We start from the raw sequence: 10,386 nt of genomic DNA on the forward strand, positions 1-10,386 counted from the left end.
ACGATTTTTGTTAAAACAGCTACGTAGTAAACTAAATGCGTGATTTCTACATACTCGAAACCGAAACACAAATAAAATGGGATTGAGCAAGCTATTAAGGAAAACAACCGCAAACCCAATTTTACGAATACGAAGCATTTGCTGATAGATTTCACCTTCCAGTGTCAGCAGAAGTACGTTTAGAAGCGCATGAGGTAAAAAACAAACGATGAAAGTCAGAACAACGGCCGTTAACTTCAGCGTCTGGCGAATGTGTCTTCTTCCTGTTGTACCGTTGAGTACATTTCTATTCTTCTTTCGGATGACAATAGAAATATATGCATACAAAATGATATTCCAAATGACAAACGCAAATAAAGTATATGTTTGAATTTGAATTCCGATTGACTTATTGAACGGAATACTACACGTATCATTCAAATTTCGACCATAGAAAGTAGCGTAGTGGACAATGCACTCGCTTGTCACCGCTGCGACCCGAGTTCGATCCCCTTGATCGACAGTGGTGGTATGTGATAGGGTATGGTGGTCGCCCGCTTGGACACGTGGGTTCTCTCCGGGTACTCCGGCTTCTTCCCACACCAATGACCCCCCTCGCGCTAACATCCGTGCCAACGAGAGATATTAATATAAGTTGTAGAACTTGCTTATCAATCGTTGTAAAATAAATAAAGTTCAGGTATAGAAAGTAATTGTCCCAAATAGAAGCCCAAGAAACCATAATGACAAACACACCATTTTGTAAAATAGGGCTGTTGCAAGGCGTCCATATCTGAATGGAAACATTAGAGATGCTGACATGTCCATCGAAATCGCACTGATGTTTAGAAACGAGGCCATGAGGACGGTAGTAGCAAGTATTAAGTGTATTTTACAAAACACTGCGCTATTTAAAATGGATAGAGGAATCAAAACCAACAAACCTGCCGAAAAATCGGTGCATGCTAGGCAGATTGAGAGACTCCGAATGTTGTTTGGCAACTGCAACGAGCGAATCAAAATAAAAATTGCAAAGGCGTTTTCGATCACAACGATGGCAGCTAATATCCTTATTACAGTAGGCAATGAAAAAGCCTCATCGGTAAAAGTTATGTTCGACTTGTTCGTAGAGTTCATGGTTACACATAGATATTTGTTGTAGACTGGTACTGAGTTTATTGACTGAATGTCATCAATTGCATATGGAAAAACGTTCTGTATATATATATATATATAGATGGATGAAATATAAGTGATATTGGAAAGGTAAAAAAAGTCGGATAAAGGATGAGCCCTATTTTAGCCAATAGAATTTCCCCACAAATCATTCACTGTGGAGTGTTAAATGACTTTGACTGGATTAATACTGGGTCTCCGCCTTAAAGGATTGTCCACTTGTATTTCTGGAAGTCTAGAGTACGTAAAACGTACGTTTTTTTTATAAATAAGATACTTGTATATCCGTAATGGTTATGTGCTTTTTTAATTGTAATTCTTCCAAATCCCTTTCCTTCGTTATCATACTCACGATGAAACCATTTTAAACATTGTTTGGGCAGTTTTTCTTCTTTTCTTTTCTTTATTAATTTAGACTTCATTTCCTCTATATAGAACATAATTCATAACGTAAAGTTTCTAAAGAGTCACATCAAATTTATACATTTAAAAAAATATAATGGGGGGGGGGGGAAGAAAGAAAAATTAAAAATACACAAGTGCACATGATGTTCTCATAAGTAAAATACATCAGAAGACTCTTCTCTCGCACTTCGTAAAACTATTAATACGAAATGCTTTATTGGCGGATTCATGAGTGGTGTGTATTCTCTTTTGAGAAGTTGACAGACAGAGCCTACATCCACTTCTCCGCGAAGATTCATATTTTGATTCTTAAAAACGTGTAAATGTCGGAGCTGAAGACGGTCTACGCGTCGCCCAATATTTCGAATCCAGTTTACCTGAATTTTTGTAACAGATCTATCATTTCTACATGCATACATCACAAATAATCAACACTAACCCGCTGTCAAATCATTTTCTTAACTTCTACATTACAGGTTTAAATTATGAAATCGTTCGCTATAGGGGGTTTAAAAAGTAAACATTTATAGTCGGAAAAGCTGGAAAAATATTGTTCTGTGTAAATATTGTAGACTTTAGATTAAGGGTATTTTTCTTAAAATTTAAAAGTTATAAAGAATGGTTTTACAATTTAGGAAAATTAGCAAAATACGTACGATTTAATGATGTGTCACAAAATCAAAAAACCCTTTATTTCAATCTTTCTTGTATGTTATATTAATCAATATTCGTTTTAATATTTAAAAACAGATGTAGTGCAAAATTTGTCACTTAACGAGGCCGAGTACAGAACGAGTACGCACGTTTTCGCGAAGCCTCTCATTTGTATTGTGACGTCATCTTTTTGCTTTGTTGACGCCATGGCGAGATAGTTTCAGTTGCAGATGTTCAGCGAAATGTGTTGAAAATAGCTCGTTTGATGCGTAAAATTGATATAATATTGTGGAATAAACATGAATTTTGTCGTATAAGCTATATTTGGGCTCTGGTAGAAAACGTGAAGAGGGTTCAGCAAGCCTATAGTCTGTCCCAAGATATTTATGCAGCACATTTGGACGATTTGAAAAAAAAATACACATACCTGTGAAAGAAGTGCACTTGTAATAGTTGAAAGGGATAATTCCCAAGACAATTTCATTGACACATTATCAATTGTCACTCAAAAAAATTCACAGGAACGAAAACAGATTCCTTACGGAGATTTATAATGGGAAAGTTTACATCTTTACTCCGTTCGGAATACACTCGGAATACATCGCGCAATTTTTCAACGTTACCATCCGGGCTTGCTGCAATACAAAATCTCCGTAGACATCACATTTTTAGCATTGTATTGAAACCTGATACGACAACGGGGGCGTTTCGACTGAGAAATCTTTTATACTTTTAAATGAACATCGTTTGAACCCTGAGGTATTTATAAATATCAAGCAATTAAGCAAAGTGTGAATCCAAAATATCTTGGGACAGACTATAGTCCTCTGTCACGTTTTCTTAACCCGCCTATAGCCCCCTAACTCCGTCACTACCCTAACTCCGTCACTTTCGGGTAACTCCTCGCCGTTTGAAATCAAGTACGATTAAGACGTCATTTTTTGCATGTCAAAAATCTTTAATCAAATATCAACAATTTGCAACGGTTTAATTAAAGAATGTGTCAAAAAATAACAGAATTAAACCTTGTTCATTTTATGCACCATTAATTGTGTGAAATCAGCTAAAACTTTTTCACGGGTGCACTAAAATATCGATATTTCTGACATGCGGGCCCATTCGATCATTTACGGTGGTTAGCCATTTTTAGAGAGGTCAAGACGAAACATTTTACATGTAATACATTTTTGATTAAGGTAATTAATACAATTTTTTCAGTCCGCAATAGCCTTTATGCACTACTCTTGATGATAACGTCAAATCGCTCATGCCAATACTTTTGCCTTATACAGGGTATTTATATATCCGGTATATCGCTATTTAGAATATGCTACATTTCTAAAAATGTAATAAATAAATAATATAATAAGGATTATATTAATTAATGATATAAAATATTTGAAATATATAAGGACATTAATCAAACGGCATCCATACATTCTGATAAGGCCATTGTGATTGTTGTTACATGGACTCATTTTTTATTCTGGCAATCATTTCATTTCGATGAAATTAAATACAATTTGAATTGTATGCACCATTTTTACTTATAATAACTTGGCCTAGATACAAATGGAGTTTTAACTAAATTGTTAATGTGTCTTCATTCCCTGCCATGTCATAGAGAATGTGGGTGACGGAGTTAGGTTCACAAGATATAATAAGCACGCGTGATAAACGTCGTATTCAGAGGGCTTATTTGAATAAAAATAGAAATATTTTTGTTAACAATTTTATAAATTATATTGTTTCAGATTATATTTAGTGATTGCAAATGATAAAAACCACGAAAAATAATTTACAGAGAAACGCGGGAGGTTTTCTGCTTATGGTGACGGAGTTTGGGTACTCGGGGATATTTCAAGACAGTAACCATGTATTTTATATTAATGACGCTTAATATGAAATATTATATATATGTTATTGTATATTTATTTATTACTTAAATATGTCTAAATATTTAATAATACTATAAAGATCACCATTTCAGTCTTTGTCAAATAAAAAATAGCCATTATCTGACAAACTGGGAAATTGGGCATAAAAAAACAACTTTGATAAGACCCCTGGAACAAACCAGGAGGTAAAAGGTTTTTTTTATTTGACCATTTGATGCCTTTTAGCAATAACTTTAATATGTAGAACAGAAAAAGAAATCCCTAGGGCAGAAGTTTAAAAAAATTGTAAAAAATGTGCAAAATTGATACATTTCAAGCAAAATCCCATAGGGTCCTATGTTAAAAATTAACAAACTTTGAGATGACCCCCTATACAAACGGTGTGGTAAATGTCTTCTTTTTTTATTTTGAAATACTAATTATATCAGTAGAAATTCATGTAAAAAAAGTCATTCAAAAATCTAGGGCAGAACAAATTAGACCCGGCCAATTTGTAATTTTATGACTCACGATTTGCTTTACTAATGTACCTTGTAAGATTAAGTTGATTAAATATTCAGTAACGTTTTCAAATTTTAACCGAAAATTTCATTTAATCTGCACTGAGCTATATAAACAATGCGATAACCAAAATTTAAACCCGGGATGTAGAGGATGTAGGCTATGTCTCTCCACTTTTCGAAAGAGAATAGAGTGGTATGGCGCCCAGCAGTTCAAGGAATAGGTCGTTTACTGATAGCCCACACAATTCTGCAAAGAGCCGCACATCAAAACAGTTTACGATCACGCCCCATTAGTTTCCGCGAATCATTGCCGTGGATGGATGAGAACATGAAGAATGATAAAACATGTTGAAGAATGTATCACATGTATAAAGATATCCATTTAAACGGATGGAAGTACAGAGTTTGCAAATAAATTTGCAGAGTTCGATTTCTCGATAGTTTTCGGGTTTCCTACAAATAGAGGACGGATTTGAGTTTATATAAAAGTCCGTGAAAAGTGTGAAGTCAGTATCCTGAGACATACGTATTTGCCACTGGGAAACAAACATTTAATGCAGTCACTTTGTCATGTACAATTTTTCTTCAGGAAGGTTTTTCAGGAAAAAATCCATTGTCTAGAAATGTCTACAAATGATCAGTAAGATTATATGATTGTAAAACGTTCATAATACCCGGGATAAATCTCAACTGGTTTGTCGAGAGATCGTGGAAATAAGAAATAATCCTGTTAGGAAAATGTTCGTTGTTAACATTTTTGAGTTGAGGCGACACAATCGGCCAAGGAATAACTTACAGCTTTCGAACGTCTTTTTACTGCTTATGTGGGGAATACATCGAAATAGGATTCACACATATCTGATAAGCTTAATTTGGGTTACAAGTTATGAGATTTTGCAAATAAAATTTTAGAATGTATTCAGCTGGTTTTTTGTTTCTAAACGACATATTGCTCCAGAGTTCCGATGGTAGCACACAATTGTTTTGGACAGATGAGTCAGTATTCTTGGATTAAGGAATGGTGTATGAAGGTCAGATAGTGCGAAATAGAATTCTGGGATTATTCAAAAATTTCAAAAATTTGAAAACGTTACTGAATTCTGGGATTAAGGAATGGTGTATGAAGGTCAGATAGTGCGAAATAGAATTCGAAGTAAGTTTCGGACTCTATCCCTCAGGGCCTGCCCTTGAACATGCATAGTCCGTTTATAGTATGTAGGTGCTTAAGTGATTTGGTCCATTCCAGACACGAGTATGTGTTTGTTGGAAGAGCGTGGAATGGACATTTAACGTGCGTAGTCACTATTTTAGAAAGATCACTGATAATCAATGTTCTTTTCTGTATAGAGGTCAGTCTGTGGTAGCTTAATTCAGTAGACAACGTTCAACTTCGTTTCTGTATTTCACAATAGTTTCAGGTGTGGCTTCATGCCATGCAGGTAATTAGGAATGTGGATTCTTAAGAGAATGTCTTTCAATTCTCAGATCAAAATAAGGTATGATAGGTAAATGATCTGAGGTGATGGAGATTGATTCTTCCTTAAAAACTTTATAACGTTTTAGCTCTGTAAGAACATGCCTGTCAAACAATATATAATCTAAAGTAGTTCTTTTTCTGGGTAAAGGTAAAACGTTCACCATCATTAGCAAAATCCTTGGTTGGAATACATAAATTGTACTTTGAGACAAAATTTGATAATAGCTTGGCTTTGGTAAGGTTAGTATGACATTAGTAAACTATCGTATATCCGATTATTTTTGCAATGATCTAATTTTTGCTTTTTTCGCGATTTCTTTTAAATCACAAATAATTGAAAACGCAGAAATCATATCCGGTATCATTTTCTATTAGAAACTTTTTAAATTGCAAATAATGACTGACGTAAATTTCTGCATTTTCGCAAATTTTGGACACGCGAAAACCCCCAGATATACGGTAAGCTGCCATTTAGATCACCTGCAATAATGACCATACCGTAACCTGATGAATATGATTAGCGATTTTCAAGGGTGCTTAACTCTTCTTTGTACATTTCAATTTTATCATCAGAGGGCAAATATACACCAAAATATATTATATATATATATTACCAAATATATCATTAATCTGCATTGCTGTAATACGGTTGGTATTGTAGCAAGTGACTTCTTTGACAGAAGCGATTTTCTATACATGAATGCCACACCTCCTCAGCCGGTGAATGGCAGATCACACTGCATTTACACTGTTAATCAGGTTTAACAAAATAGACATTGTCATTATGAATAGTTTCAAGGTAATTCTTAGTGCTCCCTTTAAGTTTATGCTCTGTAGTAATTACAATATCACATTTTTCTTTGTCTAAAAAGGTTGACAAACACATAGTGGATGATATAGAACCGCGTGCATTCCATGTCATTAAAGAAATCAAAATGTAAGGTAAAATAATACTGAGCCTAAACATAATTTGTATCATATAGTCACTATGTACAAATACTTCTGATTGGGTTTAACCTAAGGTAATAGTCGTGTTGGGTACCGTATTCACTCTCCCAGTCCTCCGAAGCGCGGTGCCTTACACGTTTTTGCTACCACTCTCGACTGCTCATCCATTGTCTGCAACATATGCATGTACCTTCCTGCACAAAATTGGGAGATTTGACAGTTTGACCTAGACCACATTGGGAGCATTTGAGTTTAAATAGTATTTAATGAGTTATCTTTACAACTTTGTTTTCGATATACTTTAAACTTCCACGTGTCTTAAATTTCACGATATCTGTGTAAGTCATAAGTATTTGATTTCAAACGAATTACTAGTTTTCAATAAGAAACATTTTATGATCATGTACTCTTATCCACATTGATATCGATAGATGTCCTTTACCACCTCAACAAAACATGAAATGAAAATGTATTTTAATTGTATAGAGAATGTCCTGCCGCTTTACTCATCGTTTGTGTCATATCAAAAAATGACACTAGAATGTTTAGTACAACTAAGGGACAGCAAAGCTAATTAATTGTACAAATTGTTGTATTACAATAGTTGAAAGACAGTTAAAAGATGGAGGAGATACATGTGTCGAATGAATAATGAAGCATATAAAAGCTACTTAAATTTGGTAAAATGACAACGCCATCATGATTAGATACAGATAACGAAGACAACATTTTAAATTAAAAAGAACAAGTGTTGCATTTAAATAAAAAAAATTATAAGTGTTAAACCAACAACATAACTAAACCTCACGATGCACAGCCACTAAATCGTGTGTTAACAAAAATTGAAATGTACAAAGTATGAACACAATTATTCTACTTTCATATTTAATCGATATAATAAATCCGTGCAGTTCCAACGCTTGCCGAAGAGTTTTGGAAATTTAAGGTTTAATGATATTGTACAAAATGTTACACAACCAACAAGATGAAACACATAAGGTAGTTGCTTCCAATTTTATAAACATTTTTGAAGACGTTTCTTTGAAATGTAATTTCGATGAATGTCAGTGTTGTATTACATATATACATGATAACTTTATAAGTACCCAAGTCTTCTGAAATACTTAGGTATTCTGACATACGGCTCCTTGATTCAAAGTAAAGATTGTTTCACGGCTTCACAAATAAAATATGTTGCAACCATTTTGTTCATAGCCTTTATAATTACTCTTGTAGATTGATGTCCACCGATGGAATGGGTTTACATATTTGCACACGACTATTGTTAAAACAGCTACATAGTAAACTAAATGCGTGGTATCTACATACTCGAAACCGAAACACAAATAAAATGGGATTGAGCAAGCTATTAAGGAATACACCCGCAAACCCAATTTTACGAATACGAAGCATTTGCTGATAGATTTCACCTTCCAAGGTCAGCAGAAGTACGTTTAGAAGTGCATGAGGTAAAAAACAAACAATGAAAGTCAGAACAACGGCCGTTAACTTCAGCGTCTGGCGAATGTGTCTTCTTCCTGTTGTACCGTTAGGTGCATTTCTGTTCTTCTTTCGGATGACAATAGAAATATATGCATACAAAATGATATTCCAAATGACAAACGCAAATAAAGTATATGTTTGAATTTGAATTCCGATTGACTTATTGAACGGAATACTACACGTATCATTCAAATTTCGACCATAGAAAGTAATTGTCCCAAACAGAAGCCCAAGAAACCATAATGACAAACACACAATTTTGTAAAATAGGGCTGTTGCAAGGCGTCCATATCTGAATGGAAACATTAGAGATGCTGACATGTCCATCGAAATCGCACTGATGTTTAGAAACGAGGCCATGAGGACGGCAGTAGCAAGTATTAAGTGTATTTTACAAAACACTGCGCTATTTAAAACGGATAAAGGAATCAAAACCAACAAACCTGCCGAAAAATCGGTGCACGCTAGGCAGATTGAGAGACTCCGAATGTTGTTTGGCAACTGCAACGAGCGAATCAAAATAAAAATTGCAAAGGCGTTTTCGATCACAACGATGGCAGCTAATATCCTTATTACAGTAGGCAATGAAAAAGCCTCATCGGTAAAAGTTATGTTAGACTTGTTCGAGGAGTTCATGGTTACGTATAGATATTCGGTGTAGACTATGGTATATTGACTGAATGTTATCAATTGCACATGTGATAACGTTCTATACATCTCTCTCTCTCTATATATATATATGAATTACATCTGAGATATTGGAAAATCAAAATGGTGAGATAAAGGATGAGCCTATTTAAGCCAATAGAATTTCCTTGCAAATCATTTACTGTGGAGTGTTAAATGACTTTTATTGAAATAAATATTAGGTCTCCGCCTTATAGGATTTCTGGAAGTCTAGCCAGTGAAAACGTAAGTTTTATAAATAAGATCTACCTGTAAAGTTTGTCTACTAATTTAATTGCTATTCTAGCTAGTCACTTTCTTTCGTTATTGAAATTTTCTGCATACTCACAATGAAATCTTTTTTTAACTTTGGACGGACAGTTCTGCTTCTGATTTTTTTTCTTTTTTTCAAAATGTAGTCACTATATCAACGGGCCAGCAGTTATATATAATCACTGCAATTGAGCATTGCCTCACCTATTCTATTTTTGAAAAGAATTAAGCCATCTTTTTAACGTTTTCCAAATCTAAATGTTTATTACAAATTTATTCGTATCTATACAATTACTTGCATATCTTCTGACGTTTCTGAACTAGTGTTTATTCCCCCAAAGAAGTTGACCTTTAAATATAGAGTTAATAACATCTTTCTAACATAACATTGTTTTACCTTTAAAGATATGCATGGCGAAGGCCGTTAATAAATAACGTTCTATAACTACTGCGTATTTAAATTTAATCACGCAAATAAAACTGCACTGTTTCAACGTTGTTCCATCAGTCAGATATTTACGTCAAATTAACTATTGATAAATTATTTATCGGTGTCGTCGCCAATTTTCATTGCACTAAAATCATTGCAACGATATTCCTTGATAGCTTCCCAATTCAATCAAATTCAATCAAATTCCCAAAAAAGTAAGTATAATGTCTGAATAATTATTATGCTAAAAAAAAACCACACACACACAAAAATATCTTTCTTAAAATATTTTTCCTTTTCCGTAAATTTAAATGGGAAAAATAAATTTCAGTAATGCTAAACTTGTAAGAGAAAATGAAATATGTCATGTATGTCAATATTGTCTCACAAATCTTTTGCGAATCAGTCTCAAGTTTCTTGTTTGTTTGAGGTACAGGAAATCTAAAGAGTTTGAACCCATGATAAATTCTCTGG

Source organism: Crassostrea angulata, chromosome 1 (genome assembly GCF_025612915.1).
Source record: "Crassostrea angulata isolate pt1a10 chromosome 1, ASM2561291v2, whole genome shotgun sequence".
Classification (NCBI taxonomy): domain Eukaryota; kingdom Metazoa; phylum Mollusca; class Bivalvia; order Ostreida; family Ostreidae; genus Magallana; species Magallana angulata.